This window comes from Wolffia australiana, chromosome 9, assembly GCF_029677425.1.
Source record: "Wolffia australiana isolate 7733 chromosome 9, ASM2967742v1".
Taxonomy (NCBI): Eukaryota; Viridiplantae; Streptophyta; class Magnoliopsida; order Alismatales; family Araceae; genus Wolffia; species Wolffia australiana.
The window spans coordinates 12,272,419-12,286,818 of record NC_135843.1 but is presented as its reverse complement, the minus strand read 5'-3'; the positions used below and the strand labels follow the sequence as shown (position 1 = coordinate 12,286,818).

The window sequence follows — 14,400 nt, the reverse complement described above, 5'->3', positions numbered from 1 at the left end:
TTTCGGTTTCTCGTTCGAGAGGTAAGTTTGTTAGTAGTTGGGTAGTTTTGTAGCTTTCTCTTTTCTCCGATTAGCCAATTAGTCCGCTTAAAAGAAAACCTTCCGTTCTATTTCTGCTGATATATATTGAACATGGGTTAGTTTCCTTCCAGTTGAATCACCTCAATGAGTACCGATTTCTTCCAATGATAGGTAATCTTTTATTCTGAGGTTTTCTATTTGTAAACTTTGCTGTTTTTCTAATTCATCGACGTATTGAGTAGATTCTATTTTTTCTTTCAAAAAAAAAGTCGACGTATTGAGTAGAAACACAGTTGGATGTAATATTTCTGTTCAGTAGGTTTTTTTCATTTCTGTGATGAGCAAACTTTTCTACTGTAGAAAAGCGCATCCCAGCTACTTTTTATATCGGCTGAATACGAGTTTAGTTTGGAGCAAGTTTTGTCTGATTTAAATTAATGATTTAAAAATTTTTTTAGAAAGGAAGAAATATAAAACTATTACAAATATTTTCTGGTTTTTAGTTGCCATGTTCAAGTTTTTTAAAAATTAAATGAAGGAAGATCATCCGACATCAATGACCCTCCCAATGTGATAAATAGCTATCAGCTTGTGTTCAAGTTGAATCAAACTTGGGCTAAATCTTTATGTTTCATAGCTTTCTCATATCTCTGATAAGTAGATTTGGCCACATTAATCCAGCACATTCCAAGCTATTCCATTTCTTAACATATTTGCTGAACAAAAGTTTAGTATCCATCAGTTTTGTGTCATTTAAAATTGGTAGTTGATTTTAGAGATATGTTTTATTTTTAGCTTTTCTATGAATTAAAATTGCTGGTTGTGTTGAACTAAAATAGAATTTAAGTGACCCTCTGATCTGTCTAATTGTAAGTAGAATTGTGTTAGAGTGTCAAGATACTTCAACCAAAACTATGTATAATTTCTGAAAATGTAGATTCTGAAATACGTCCAAAGAGTAGTGATGTTCACATGCAACCTCACACAATTAGCACATGAGAAGCAAGAACAGAGTTATCAGAAACCATAGGCGAGGATGATCAAATCTGATACCAATGATACGATCCCGTGTCGGGACCGGATCGAACGACTCTTTAATAACTCTTGAACTGTAAATGGCAATTGTTCAATAGAGCAACGATGTTTTCAACCACAGATGAGAAGAGAAGTTGTTCGGGATAGGAGAGGGAGAGGTTCCTGGGGAAGAAAGGAAAGAACGGGAATGGTGAGGAAATAGCAAAGGATTGCCAGAGGAGGAAGGACGCTGCTCGCAGAGGATGGCCGCGTCCACCTGCAGACACGAAGAGGAGGTGGAAGGGGAAGACTCACAGTGTTGTTTTTCCTGCCCTCTCCTCCCAAGAGAGAGGGCTTAAATGGGATCGTCAACGGGCTGGGCCTGGGCTTATAAACCGGGTCCCTGGCATGGCTTCTTTCAAACATATATGCGTTGGCAAATCACATCAGATTCCGCCTGGTAGAATTGAGGTAAGCAGCGTTAGTTTCCTTCATAGTGAGCACCTTTATTTGTAGCCTTAGCCCTTTCCGTCTTTCTGAGTGCAGCAAAAATTGTAATAATAACAACTTGCCAATTGGAAAGAAATAATAACAACTTTTGATAATGATGAGTGCAGCAAAAATGGTCATGGGTCCCAAATGATAAATTTGATGGTGACACAAGGTGATCTCGATATAAAACCTGTAGTAATTAAGTATTTCATTTAAATAGTTCAAAAAAATTCTATCAGAATCCTAATATATATTCAGATATAAAAATTAACTCTAAATATAATGTTATCCAATTGTTTAAAATATATATTCATACATCTAATTCTCTTAAATGTATGTCTATAGTGTTATAAATTATATATTGAACTTGTCCCATGTGTATTAAATATCTCATCCAATAGATGATTCCGCAGACTTGGTTGTTTGGGTGGTCTTGATCCCTTAGGCATGACCTACACCAATGCTGATTTAGTAAATGTTTCCATAAACATTTCTGGATTTTTTTTTGCATCATCGTGCTCATACTATTCTCATTTCAATCGAAAATGATAATGGATGGATTAATTGAGTCATTGTGTTAAGTGGAGATTTTTCATTATGAATTTATATGATTTACGTGTCCAATAAATTTATTATTAATCTATATTTATTTAAATATTCTGATGTGGGCCTACTGGTGTTGTGTAGTTAATTAGGGCACAATGATTTTTTTATGAAATGAAAAGAAGCATGAGAAAGGAGGATGAAAAAATATAAAATATGTGGTTGAAGAGGGTAAAGGTGGCCAAGACTAGGCACAACAGTGCTCAAGATAGGCGTTAGCAAGTGAGTGCAGCAGTGTTCAATCCAGGCATGGGCAAGTGAGTGTAGCGGTGCTCAAGCCAGCCATAGGCTAGTGAATGCAGTAGTGCTCAAGTCAGCCAAAGGGCAGAGGGGTTGGTTCACACAAACATGTGAAACACCCGCCATCTGGTCTGACAAGATGAGTCTAACATCAAGCCCATGAGACCAAAAGCCCACACAATAGACATAATCGAGAGGAATACACAGCCTAAAAATGCTCATGGGGAAGGGAATTATGTAGTTCAGTAATGGATAATGAGCAGAATTTATATAACAACCATGTTTTCTTATTCATTGTCTATGGCATTGAACTCCTTGTTTTCTTCAGTCGCAGTCTAGCCGTGTGAATAGGAATAGAGAGATATGTTGTGGCCCAACAGGTCATGGCCTTATGAAACCAAGAAATAAAAAATGATTGGGCTTCAAGCTTCCCTCCCACAAATTTTGCATCATAACATGTTATTTTTAAGTTAGAATATAATTGCCACCATCAGATCTTACAGATGGGGGACCATCGCGTCGACGCCGACACTGCCACTGGACGCGTTCGACCTCTTCGAGCCGCTCGTGCCGACGTACGCGACCCCGGGCTCAAGTATTCGACGTGATATCCCGTAAGTTTTCTTTATCATTTGCTTAATTGTAAATCAATCGGATCGGGCCGTGTGTTGGACCTCGTCCGTTCTTTCACGTTTTGTTCTTTTTGAATTACGTGTAGAGAGGAGGGCCATGTCATGCGACGGACCCCTCCTCTATGGCTGGCCTCTTGGCACCCTTCCTCCCTATATAAGGAGGGGAAGGTATGCCCAAGGGCAAGGACAGAATCTTTGTTGAGAAAAAGACTTTGCCTTGTGTTTTTTTTACGTTAATTACAAAAATAGCAGGTCGTCTTCCTCCCCTCGCTCTGCTGCAGGGAGGAGAGTCTGTTCATCTTCCCCTTCGAGACCCTGGCTCTTGAGCTTACTCCTTCTCCAGCCTAGGCCGCCACTACCAGCCTTGGATCGATCCTCTGGCTGGACTCACGGTGGCCCCCTCACTCGAGCATCGCACCCCTCCTCGCCAGAAGTGTCACCCGGGCCGAACTGCCACCCATGGACGCCGCGATGCCGGCCGACCCCGCTTCCCTGACCGTCAGGGCCCCGCCCTTCGAGCCTCGTGGCTAGACGGTGCGCCTGCAGCACGGTCGCCCCGGGTCGGCGGCCGCCATTGCCTTCGCGCGTTCGCACGCCGCCGCGTCTCCCGCCGCCGCCACGCCGGCGCCCGCAGCCGCCGCCGACTGCGGTGGCGCGCCCGCGACCGCTGTTGTGGTCGCCGCCCGTGCCCCCCGTGATCGCGACTGAGCTCACCTCCGCCGTGCACGCGCTCACCCCCAGTTGTCCATTGCTCTTCCCCGCCTCGTGGTACTTCCGTTCGTTGCTCACCGAGTGCCGTTCACCCCAAGAATTTTGGAGCGATTACTCTAGGTTCCGACTCGCCCCTTAAAATTATCAGTATTGTTATTTCCTGCAGTATTGTCGTTCCCTATCGTGTTCCGATGCCGCCTACTATCGATAAAGTCTGGATAGGCTAGCCACCATTGTTGAGGGATAGGAATTTCTTTTGATTGACGACTCGATTACTGTCGTCGAGGGTGAACTCCGCCGGGCCGTAGCACGCCCCTCTCATCATGCTTGATCGTATAGATTTCGAGGGTCACATGGAGTCTACCCTGATCTGTTGTCCTACTAGGATTTACTGCGCTGTCATCCCCGTTGGACCGTCCTTTCCGCTCTAGAGAATTCTTAAAACCCGCATCCATTGGCGTTATTAAACACGCATCGTACATTGTTGTGACGTAATACGAGCCATCGATCTCGGCCGTTGTCGTATTACATCACTTACTTAGCAGAAAGAGTACATTGAAATGATCAGTATGAATTCCTAAAAGGTATTATACCAAACTTTCAATTTGTTTGATTCAGATCAAAGTTGTGTAAGTGGTCAAGATATATAGCATTTAGGATTTTCTATGAAAAATACCCACTCAATATAAATATGAGAAGACCATGAATGAAATTCACCTAGGCCAGAATTCTAGTAGGTAATGAAAAGGATGTGGCCATCAAGCCAAATCACACCACCATGTTTTTATTTAAGTTCATTAAATAAAATATTATGTCATTATTATGAAGTCCATGAATATGTGCAATGACCTAGTGAATTATGATGATATTATAATACAGTGATTCATAGTCTTTAAACATGTAGTCGACTATCTGATGGATAATCGAGATGGACATCAAATTATTCGGATAGAATAGTGCTAATTGATCTTATTTTTATGATAAGTATAGCTGATCATGAGTTTATTACTAAGGCGACAGTAAGGATAGATAGTGGGAACTCTTTGGGGAAAGAGTTCAGTGAATTGATTTGAAAAATCTATGAAAGATATTATACCTAAATGTCAATCAGGTTGATTTATGTCATGATTGTATAAGTGATCCATTGACATGAGACACCAAGGACATATCATGGATGAATGACTATATTTTCACTACGACTTATGAGTCACTAATCATGGGATTGAAACAAGTCATAGCTCAGATGCACTAAGATGCACATAGACATGATTGAGTGGTCAAGACAAGATCATCCACCCTCGGTATTAGTGGAGATTGACTCAAGGAAGATGATGCAGCTAATCCCTCACTAGGGTATTGAGAATACTAGAGAAGGCGTTCTCCAATGATCACGTTACATATCAGTATTAATCAAATGACAGATTAGGGTTTGATGATAAAAAATACCCTAAATGCTTGAAAGCCTCGAGTGTACGAAGGATTATTCATATATGGTAACCGATGACTATAGAGGTTACATGAGAGAGTGAAAACACTACTCAATGTCCTCTAGAGCACTAGGTGTAGCTTATATATATGTTGATATAATTAGTTAATAAGGTTGGTCAATAATTGTTATTGGGCCACTAAAGTTATTAAATACAATGATACATGGCCATAGAGGGTCACATGCATAAGATTATTGGGGGATGGTTGAATATACTTTACTTAATGGATTTTTGAGAAAAAATTAAGTGAAATATAAATAAGGGAAGGGGCACCCATTTTAAGCACCTAGGCCAGCCAGAATTGGGAGCCCCCCCTTTCTCCATTCTCATCTCTTCTCCACTCACCCAAAGTACTTTGAGTCTTCGCCGCTAGGTGTTCTCAATCGACGAAGCCTCCCTTGCCTTTTGGCTGAGGTGTTCTCAATCAGAGAAGCCTCCTTGGACTGAGCTAAGGAGTTCTCAATCGGAGAAGCCTCCAAGTACTGAGCTTAGGATTTCTCAATCGGCGAAGCCTCATTGCCAATCCTTGCTCTCTCATTTATAATTTAAACTTTTATAATATAATATATTTAAACTTATTGTCTGTAACTCTAACTCCTATATTCCATTTTTGCTAATTTCATCGTAAAAGTGCTGATTTTAGACTGTCGTTACCACTATGTAGATTTTCAAAAAGAGTTGGAGAAGAAGACGTGGAGATACAAGAGCAACATGATGGAACAAGTTCAGGCACATCAGTATTAATCAAGAATGGAACAAGTGAAGACTCTCCCAAAAAGTTACATGTGATGTACTGTTTTAAATATTGATTGTGAATCGATTAATCGCTTCCCCGTTTCTCCATTCTCATCTCTTGTCCACTCAACCAAAGAGAGAGTCTTCATGGTGAGAATATCTTCAAGATTTTCAAGAAGAGTTGGAGAAGAAGACGTGAAGATCCAAGAGCAACATGATGGAACAAGTTCAGGCACATCAGTATTAATCAAGAATGGAACAAGTGAAGACTCTCCCAAAAAGGTACATGTGATGTACTGTTTTAAATATCGATTGTGAATCGATTAATCGCTTCTACATCCATGGAAAACCATGATTTAACCAAGGCACATAACCCAACAATGGGATCTTCCCCTTCTTCTCTTTCTCGCTAGAGCTCCTCCCTCATTTCTGATGTCATCATGACAGAGTAATGTCCTTGACAGAGTGTTAACAGAGCTCATCAAGGTCACGGAGGAGATTTGACCGACCAAGGATTTTGCGCATACATCTAGAGGCTTTACACTTGAGCAGCTTCACACATCTCATTGAAAAATCCAAGAAATAACAAATGTCATCCATGCCTAGGTGATTTGATCAATAATTTTAAAGATATCATTTTGAGTCTATCCCAACTCTTTTGCTAAAACAATCCACTATGTTTTACTCGGATCAAGGTCATAAAACCCAAAATTTATACTTTATAATTCATTTATCTTATTACTTGAATTATCACCTTATTCCTTTTAATCCTTATTCAAGAATCAGATCTATATATAAAGGCCAGTCATTGTACGCACAACCTCACTCACCACTAGACATATAGTGAGTGAGTCTTATAACTATAAAAGTTGTTTGACGAGTGTGAATTAATTTTATAGCGACATTAACATTAATACCCTAATTTGCCTTGCTCAGATTAACAATAAGTTGTGTCCTCTGTGTGAGCCCAAACCCTTTTGCCCTTCATTGTCTTGTGGTGCTTCAACGATCATGTCAAGCTGTTGTAGAGGTGTCATGATCTATGGGAGATCTCATTATTCAGACAGGATATTTCATCACCACTATTTCTTGTGACCTAAAGATATAACAAATCAAAAAAATATATCATTTTAAAGGATTGAGAAAGGCCTCTCACAACTACTGATCATCAGGACCAGGTTTTGTATATTTCCCATGGCCATAGGATAAACAGGAGCTTAGGCTTTGCCTTCCTTGATCAACAGGTCAACAAAGATGGTGGTTTGGTGTGAAGACGAATGGTTTTACCCCCTTGTCATTTGATCTCCTTGGAAGACATTGTTGGCTGTGATTAAATCACCAATGTTGACCCTCTTCCAAATACTATGGACCCTATCCAGATCAACACAATCACATCAACATATTCCCTTCTATTAGCTAATCAGATTACTAAACATGTGTCCTTGACATCCTCATTAGTTGCCTTAGCCATTCAGATTCCTACAATCTTCACAAAGAAATATAAAAAGAGAGAGAGATAGATGTGGATCAGACCCTACGATATTCCTAAAGAATATCAGACGCTTGAGATTAGATAGTCACTTATAAATTGGCTCATTATGATGGGGGCGATAGGCCATGTCAGCTCAAAGTCTGATGATTTTTTTCTTTATTTCGAATGGTCATTGGCTAGTGGGATGTGATCTTTCTCTTTGTCTTGTGGGTCTCACTCATTTGCAACTTGGAAAAAAGGAAAACTTCAATCCCACATTAAAGGAATAAAAAATGTTGTCGTTAGATGATGTTTTCTCATTTTCAGTTATTGAATTAAAATAAGTATATTCCTCCAATCGCGTGTGTAAGCTGTGTATTCCTTTGTCCTAGGCCTATTGTGTGGGAATTTGGTTTCCCTTGGTGTGGTGTTGAGCTCATTGTACTAGTGAATATGGGTGGCATTACGCCTGCTTATTCGTACCAACAATAATTGGCCGTTATTTGCCTTGAGCATTGCAGTGCTTGCTAGCTTACGACTCTCTTGAATGATGCAATGCTTGATAGCATGCAGCTAGTTTTAGTGTTTCTGCACTAACCTAGGCCACTTACGCTCCCTCTCAATCCAATTATTCCTTTTTTCCCTTATTCATTTATAATGCTTATTCTCATTACATGAAATCATAATTGTAAATAATATAATTTAATGAGAAAATTAATGGACCTGGGAATTACAATTGATGGACCTATACATTTCTGGAACAATTAATCCATAATTTTTAATTTAAACTTAAGATGTAAATAATATGGGCATAATGATTCCCAAAATAGGGTTACACACATCAAATTTGATTAATTAATGAGTGTGGACGAGCTGGGTCCATGTATAATAAGGATATTTAAGATCGCACCGCAGCTACATACTCTTGTAAACACAATACCTTCACATAGATGATGCCCCCCCTCCCTTGTGGAATACATTACATGGCCGGATTGGTCTAGGTGGTTGTACCCTACCCTGTTTTTTCCAATAATAAAAAAACAAGCGAGGATAACTGAATGGTTGCCATCTAAACAAATCAGATGGTAAAAATGTGGGTCGTGATTAATAGCAGAAAATACTTTTAAAATCTAATCATTTTTTCTTGAGTCCAAGAAAATGTATTCCACCAAAAAAATTATAAATCTCTATGAACATGATGTTATAAATCTCAAAAAATTATACTTCGACTCAAATGTTTTCCTTGTGAGTATGGCGTCGGAAATTTCCATCTTAATACCACAACATTAATAAAGGGTTTAAAATAGATAAAATATCATTTTCTTTATACTAATATAATAATAAGGGTGTTAATAATGTGCACATCTTCTTTGTTCTGTTCTTCTTGGAGTGAAACCTTTCCCTACAAGTCATAAAAATGAAATGTTTGAAATCAGCATTTAATATAGAATGTGGTGATGGGGCCATGCAACCGAGTGTTACTCTTTTAGGCATATGAAACAAGGACGTGTCTACACAGTTTGAGGCTTCCCATAACATTTTTGGTGCTTTTAATTATAAAAAATGTGTATCTTCTAGGGGTTTGTGCTTTAAAATCACATTTTTATGATTTTAACATTGCGTTTACATACAGACATGACATGTCCCTATGCATTTTTAAGTAAGGAAGAAAACTGTCTTGTGATCTGTGCATTATGGCATCATTATTTGTGATTTGTGCAACTTATCATTACTGAAACAAATTATTAATCACCATTCAAGTAAGTCAGATAATGATACACTTTCATTATACATGAACTTCGTGTGATACTGTTAAGTATCCCAAAATTTGATCTTAGATTGAAGATAGTAGGCTAGGTGTCTGATAACATCAAATATGAGGAAATAAGTGCTAATTTCATCACATTTTTGGGTTTTAATGCTTTAAAACATTAATGTTAATGCATGTTATCATGATTTGATATTAAAAGAAGAATTTCCCAAAATTTTGAGTTAAATAATACATGTAATAAATAATTAGGTCAATTTATACATTTTTTAAAATGAATTTTAGAAGAATTAAATGTTGAATTGATCTATTTCTATAAACAAACACAAAAGAAACACACAAAATGGATTTTAGAAATTAATAAAATCATTTTGGCAGTAATACACATTTTTTAGGACTTATTTTAAGTGTTGTTTCTTCATAAAAATGTTTTTTTATTAAAACTGGCCCTTATTGGGCCAGTTTAAGCGCTAAAGTGTGTTTAGTGCGCACGGAAACACACCGAAGAGAGCGCCAGCCAATCAGAATGCGTGCTTGGGCTTGGGTGCGTGACACGCACGCAAGCAAGCACGGCGCGTGCGTGTTGCGCATCACGTGCAGCATGACGCGCACCACACGCGCCGCGTCGTGGACGAATCAGGTACAACTTAACTCGCACCGGTGCGGCACGTCGTGGACCAATAAAAAAACAGATCGAGATGAGCTGGCGAATTTTCCTCTGTGCGGTCCAGACACATGCATCCACGTGCGCACGATGCCCAGCGCCCAACGTGGACCAACCCGCGTGCGACGTACAGTCGACGTACACAGCGCTATGTACAAAATTGGTAACGGAAGCGGAAGAAGTTGTGCTTCCGATTCCGCGGCGATAAAGGGGGAAATGGAAAAAATTAGAAGCTGTTCTTGATCTGGAAGCAAGAGGAGAAGTCCCGAGCTCCCTCTCTGACTCAAGAGCAGCCTGGAGTGCTTTTGGAGCTGAAATTGGACAAGAAATTCGACGATCCGGCGCCGCATTCTGCCTTAAAATCAAGCACACATTCGGTCAAATTTGGTTAGCTCGTTGCGCGAATTTCATTCCTATCACCCTGAAATTACTTCTGGTACTTCTCGATTCAATTTGAATTGATTCTGAAATTAATTACTTGTTCAACTTTTTGATTTCGTAGTTCATTCACCTCCGTCATTTTTTCTTAATTTTTTATTTTAATCTCTGTTATTCGTAAGCCTTACCTTGTTTTTTTAATCCAATTAATACTCCTAGAGAAGCAAGTAACAATTCCGAATTGTATCCATCTCTTAAATCGTCCAAATTGATCTCGTATTTCTTAAATTAGCAAATCGTGAATCCAATTCACGAATTGCTAATTTTGGTCGTTTCGACAATTTCGAGTCAGTTAGGACAAATAAAAATTGAATAAAAACTTTCCTACTGTCCCAAATCGGTGAGAATTTAATTTGGATTTTACCAGATAATTTCATAAATCAATCTGAATTAATCTCAATTGCTTCAACTAAATCATACTAATTTGTATATCCATGTCAATTCACACTCCCCGAAACATATTAATCCCACTAAATCGAATGAGCTAACAATTCTACACGTACCTACTAATTCTTACAAAAAATAGTGCACTAATCATACACCCTAATCTTGATGATAGAAGATTATAGAAAATTAATTTCAGCAATTCAATATGTTTTGAGCTAAAAAGGGTATAAGAATGGCCGACGGACAGAGGGAATTGTGCAACAATTGAGGTCCCACTTTGAAGGAGTTATCGGCACCATTCAACTATGAGATTCACTGGAGAATAGTGGGTGAATATATCCAATATAGATCTGTCTTTTACAGAGAAAGATAGCAGAGTAAGAATGGCCGATGGACAGAGGGAATTGTGCAACAATCGAGGACCCACTTTGAAGGAGTTATCGGCACCATTCAACTATGAGATTCACTCGAGAATAGTGGGTGAATATATCCAACTATGAGATTCACTTGAGCTAAAAAGGGTATAAGGGTGAATATATCCAATATGCTATTATCTTAACCAAAATCCGAATTTAAACCCTACGGTACTCAAAAGTGAATTTTCCCTATTGCCTCCCTAGGATTTGACCCCTACTTAAACACTAAGGGATAAAATAAATATTATTGCTTAAGTTTGAAAACCCTTAATAACGACATAAAAATACGTACATTTTGAGCTTATCATTTGGCGCCATTGCCGGAAGGCAACAGGCTGAAGTTCATTTTCAATTTAGGGAATTGTTTCATATTTTGTTGAATTGCTTACAATTTGAATATTCAGTTAATTTTCTAAGTTTGGCAATTGTTTCCTGTTTGATTTTTTTAGTGATTAAATAGTTTATATGCACGGGAGAAGATCCTTGCACCCAAAACTATATTCTGGAAGCAGCAATATAGATCTGTCTTTTACAGAGAAAGATAGCAGAGTAAGAATGGCCGTCGGACAGAGGGAATTGTGCAACAATCGAGGACCCACTCGAGAATAGTGGCATCCCTTGGTGAGAATGCAAACTTCAAAATTGATGGCACGATGCTGAATTTGTGGCCAAGCTTCCATGGGAGATTTAGTGATGAACCTTATGAGTTCTTGAGGGAATTCACCCAATTCTGCTCATCATATAACTTTGCAGGAGTATCTCAAGAGGCAGTGAAACTTATGTTATTCCCTTTTGCTCTTAAGGATCGAGCAAAAGAGCGGTTGAACAGCTTAGGAAAAAGCTTCACAACATGGCAAGAAGTTTAAACTGGGTTCTTACAAAAGTATTTTTCTTATGGGAGAACTCATGCCACAAGGAAACTCATTAGGGATTTCACCCAAGGGGATGAAACCTTCGGAGATGCTTGGGAGATGGCGACGTTGGCTCAACGGCGGTCCGCGTGGGAGTGCGCAGGCGGCGCGACTAGTGGTGGGTGGTGGCGGTCTGGCGACAACAACAACGGCGGACAGCACGGACGCGGCACATTAGACATGGAGGGCCCCTTAAAAACCAAAACAAATAAACAAAAACAAAAGTAAAAACAGAGGTTCAAAAAAAGGGGGCCGTGCGAATGGATATGGCCCAAAACACGTTAAAACCAACGAGCATGACGTATCTTGTCATAATCTCTTAGTTTACACGATATCTTGAAATAGATTTTACAAGCCCCACAATTTGGGAAACATCTTTGTTGACGCCTGTCAGACTTTGATCTTCTGTTTTTTTTGGTAAGCGCTATTTTTCCCAATGTTTTTGGTTGGCCATTCAAGGGTACTGTCTTATGGACGACCTTGAACCATTAGTGGGCTAAATAAGGCCTCATGTTAACCTTGAACCATTAGACCAAGGCTTGTAGAATCAAGTCGTTTCTGCCTACCAGTTAGAAGGGATATGCAGTTCTGAGAACTGCAAACTAGGTCATTAAAGAACCTGTTTGCAAATGCAACAAGACGAACAACTTTTGAAAACTGTAAATGGCTGTGTGGATCTATCTTTCTTATACAAAAGAATTTTATCATCTACAAAGTAGACTAGACCAGAATGAAGATTAAGCTTACAATATTTCGAGAAGCAAGAGGGGGTTGAAGTGGGATTTTAAGAAAAACTTTATGTTCAGTCTTTTCTTACCTTCTCTTGGTGTCGGAGCCTAATGAGCAGATGATGTGCACCAGATGGCGTGGCTCGAACCGGCGGGCAGTCGATGGTGTGGGCTTCGACGACGTCTCTGCGGGAGTGGGACTGCTCGCTCCATCAGAGCTTTTTTCTCACATTATACATACAATTTGATTTTTAGATATATAGGGAGAGTTTTTAATCACTTACAACAAAAAATTTAATTTCCAGAAAGAGAGAGTTTTTTCTCATGTACAACATAACTTCTAACTTACAGAGAGTGTTTTTTCTCAAGTACAACATAACTTTTAAGTTAGAGAGAGATAGTTTTTTCTCATGTACAACGTAACTTTTTACAGAGAGAGCGAGAATTTTTTTCTCATGTATAACATGAAATTTAATTTCTTGAAAGAGAGAATTTTTTCTCATGTACAACATAACTTTTTATAGAGAGAGAGAGAGAGTTTTTCTCATGTACAACATAACTTTTTACCGAGATAGATTTTTTTCTCATGTACAACATAACGTTTAACTTATATAGAGAGTTTTTTTTCTCATGTATAACATATCATTTAATTTCTAGACAGAGATAAAATTTTCTTATATAGGACATAACTTTTAAATAAAAGAGAGGAAGTTTTTTCTCATGTACTATATATTTTACAGAGAGAGATTTTTTTCTTATGTATAACATAAAATTGAATTTCTAGGAAGTGAAAGATTTTTTTCTCATGTACAAAACTTTTAACTTAGAGAGAGAGTTTTTTCTCATGTACAACATAACTTTTAACTTGTAGAGAGAGAGAGAGTTTTTTCTCATGTAGAACATAACTTTTAACTTAAAGAGAGAGGTTTCTCATTTACAACATAACTTTTAGTTTAGAGAGAGAGATAGCTTTTTATCTCATGTATAACATAAAATTTAATTACTAGAAAGGGAAAGTTTTTTTTCTGATGTACAACATTAAATTTTCTAGAGGGACTTTTTTCTTGTGTATAATAAAAAATTTTAATTTCTAGAGATAGTTTTTCGTCAAGCTGAGAGATATTTTAATTTTAAGAGAGAAAAAGAGGTTTTATACATAACATAAAATTTATTTTCTAGAGAGACAGGTTTTATATATAACATAAAATTTAATTTCAAGAGAGAGAAATATTTTTCTCAAATACTAGATATTTAATTTTGTGAGAGAAAGGTTTTATATATAACATAAAATTTAATTTCTAGAGAGAAAAATATTTTTCTCAAATACTTGACCTTTAATTTTTGAAAGAGATGTTTTACATAGAACATAAAATGTAATTTCTAGGGAGACAAATATTTTTCTCAAATAGTAGACATTTAATTTTTTGAGAGAGAAAGAGGTTTTATACATAACATAAAATTTAATTTCTAGAGAGAGAAATAATTTTCTCAAATACTAAACTTTTTATTTTTGAGAGAGATGTTTTATATAGAACATAAAATGTAATTTCTAGGGAGAGAAATATTTTTCTCAAATACTAGACATTTAATTTGTAGAGAGAGAAAGAGGTTTTATACATAACATAAAATTTAATTTCTAGAGAGAGAAATAATTTTCTCAAATATTAGACTATTAATTTTTA

General features: G+C 37.8%; 1 long non-coding RNA gene across 1 annotated transcript; it reads left to right on the top strand.

Annotated features, from left to right (window-relative positions):
- The first annotated feature begins 9,867 nt into the window (after positions 1 to 9,867).
- Positions 9,868 to 13,097, top strand: LOC144707976 (uncharacterized). The gene is made up of 2 exons (XR_013582608.1): positions 9,868 to 10,274; positions 12,852 to 13,097. It is a non-coding gene; the product is annotated as an uncharacterized LOC144707976 (long non-coding RNA).
- The last annotated feature ends 1,303 nt before the right edge of the window (positions 13,098 to 14,400 follow it).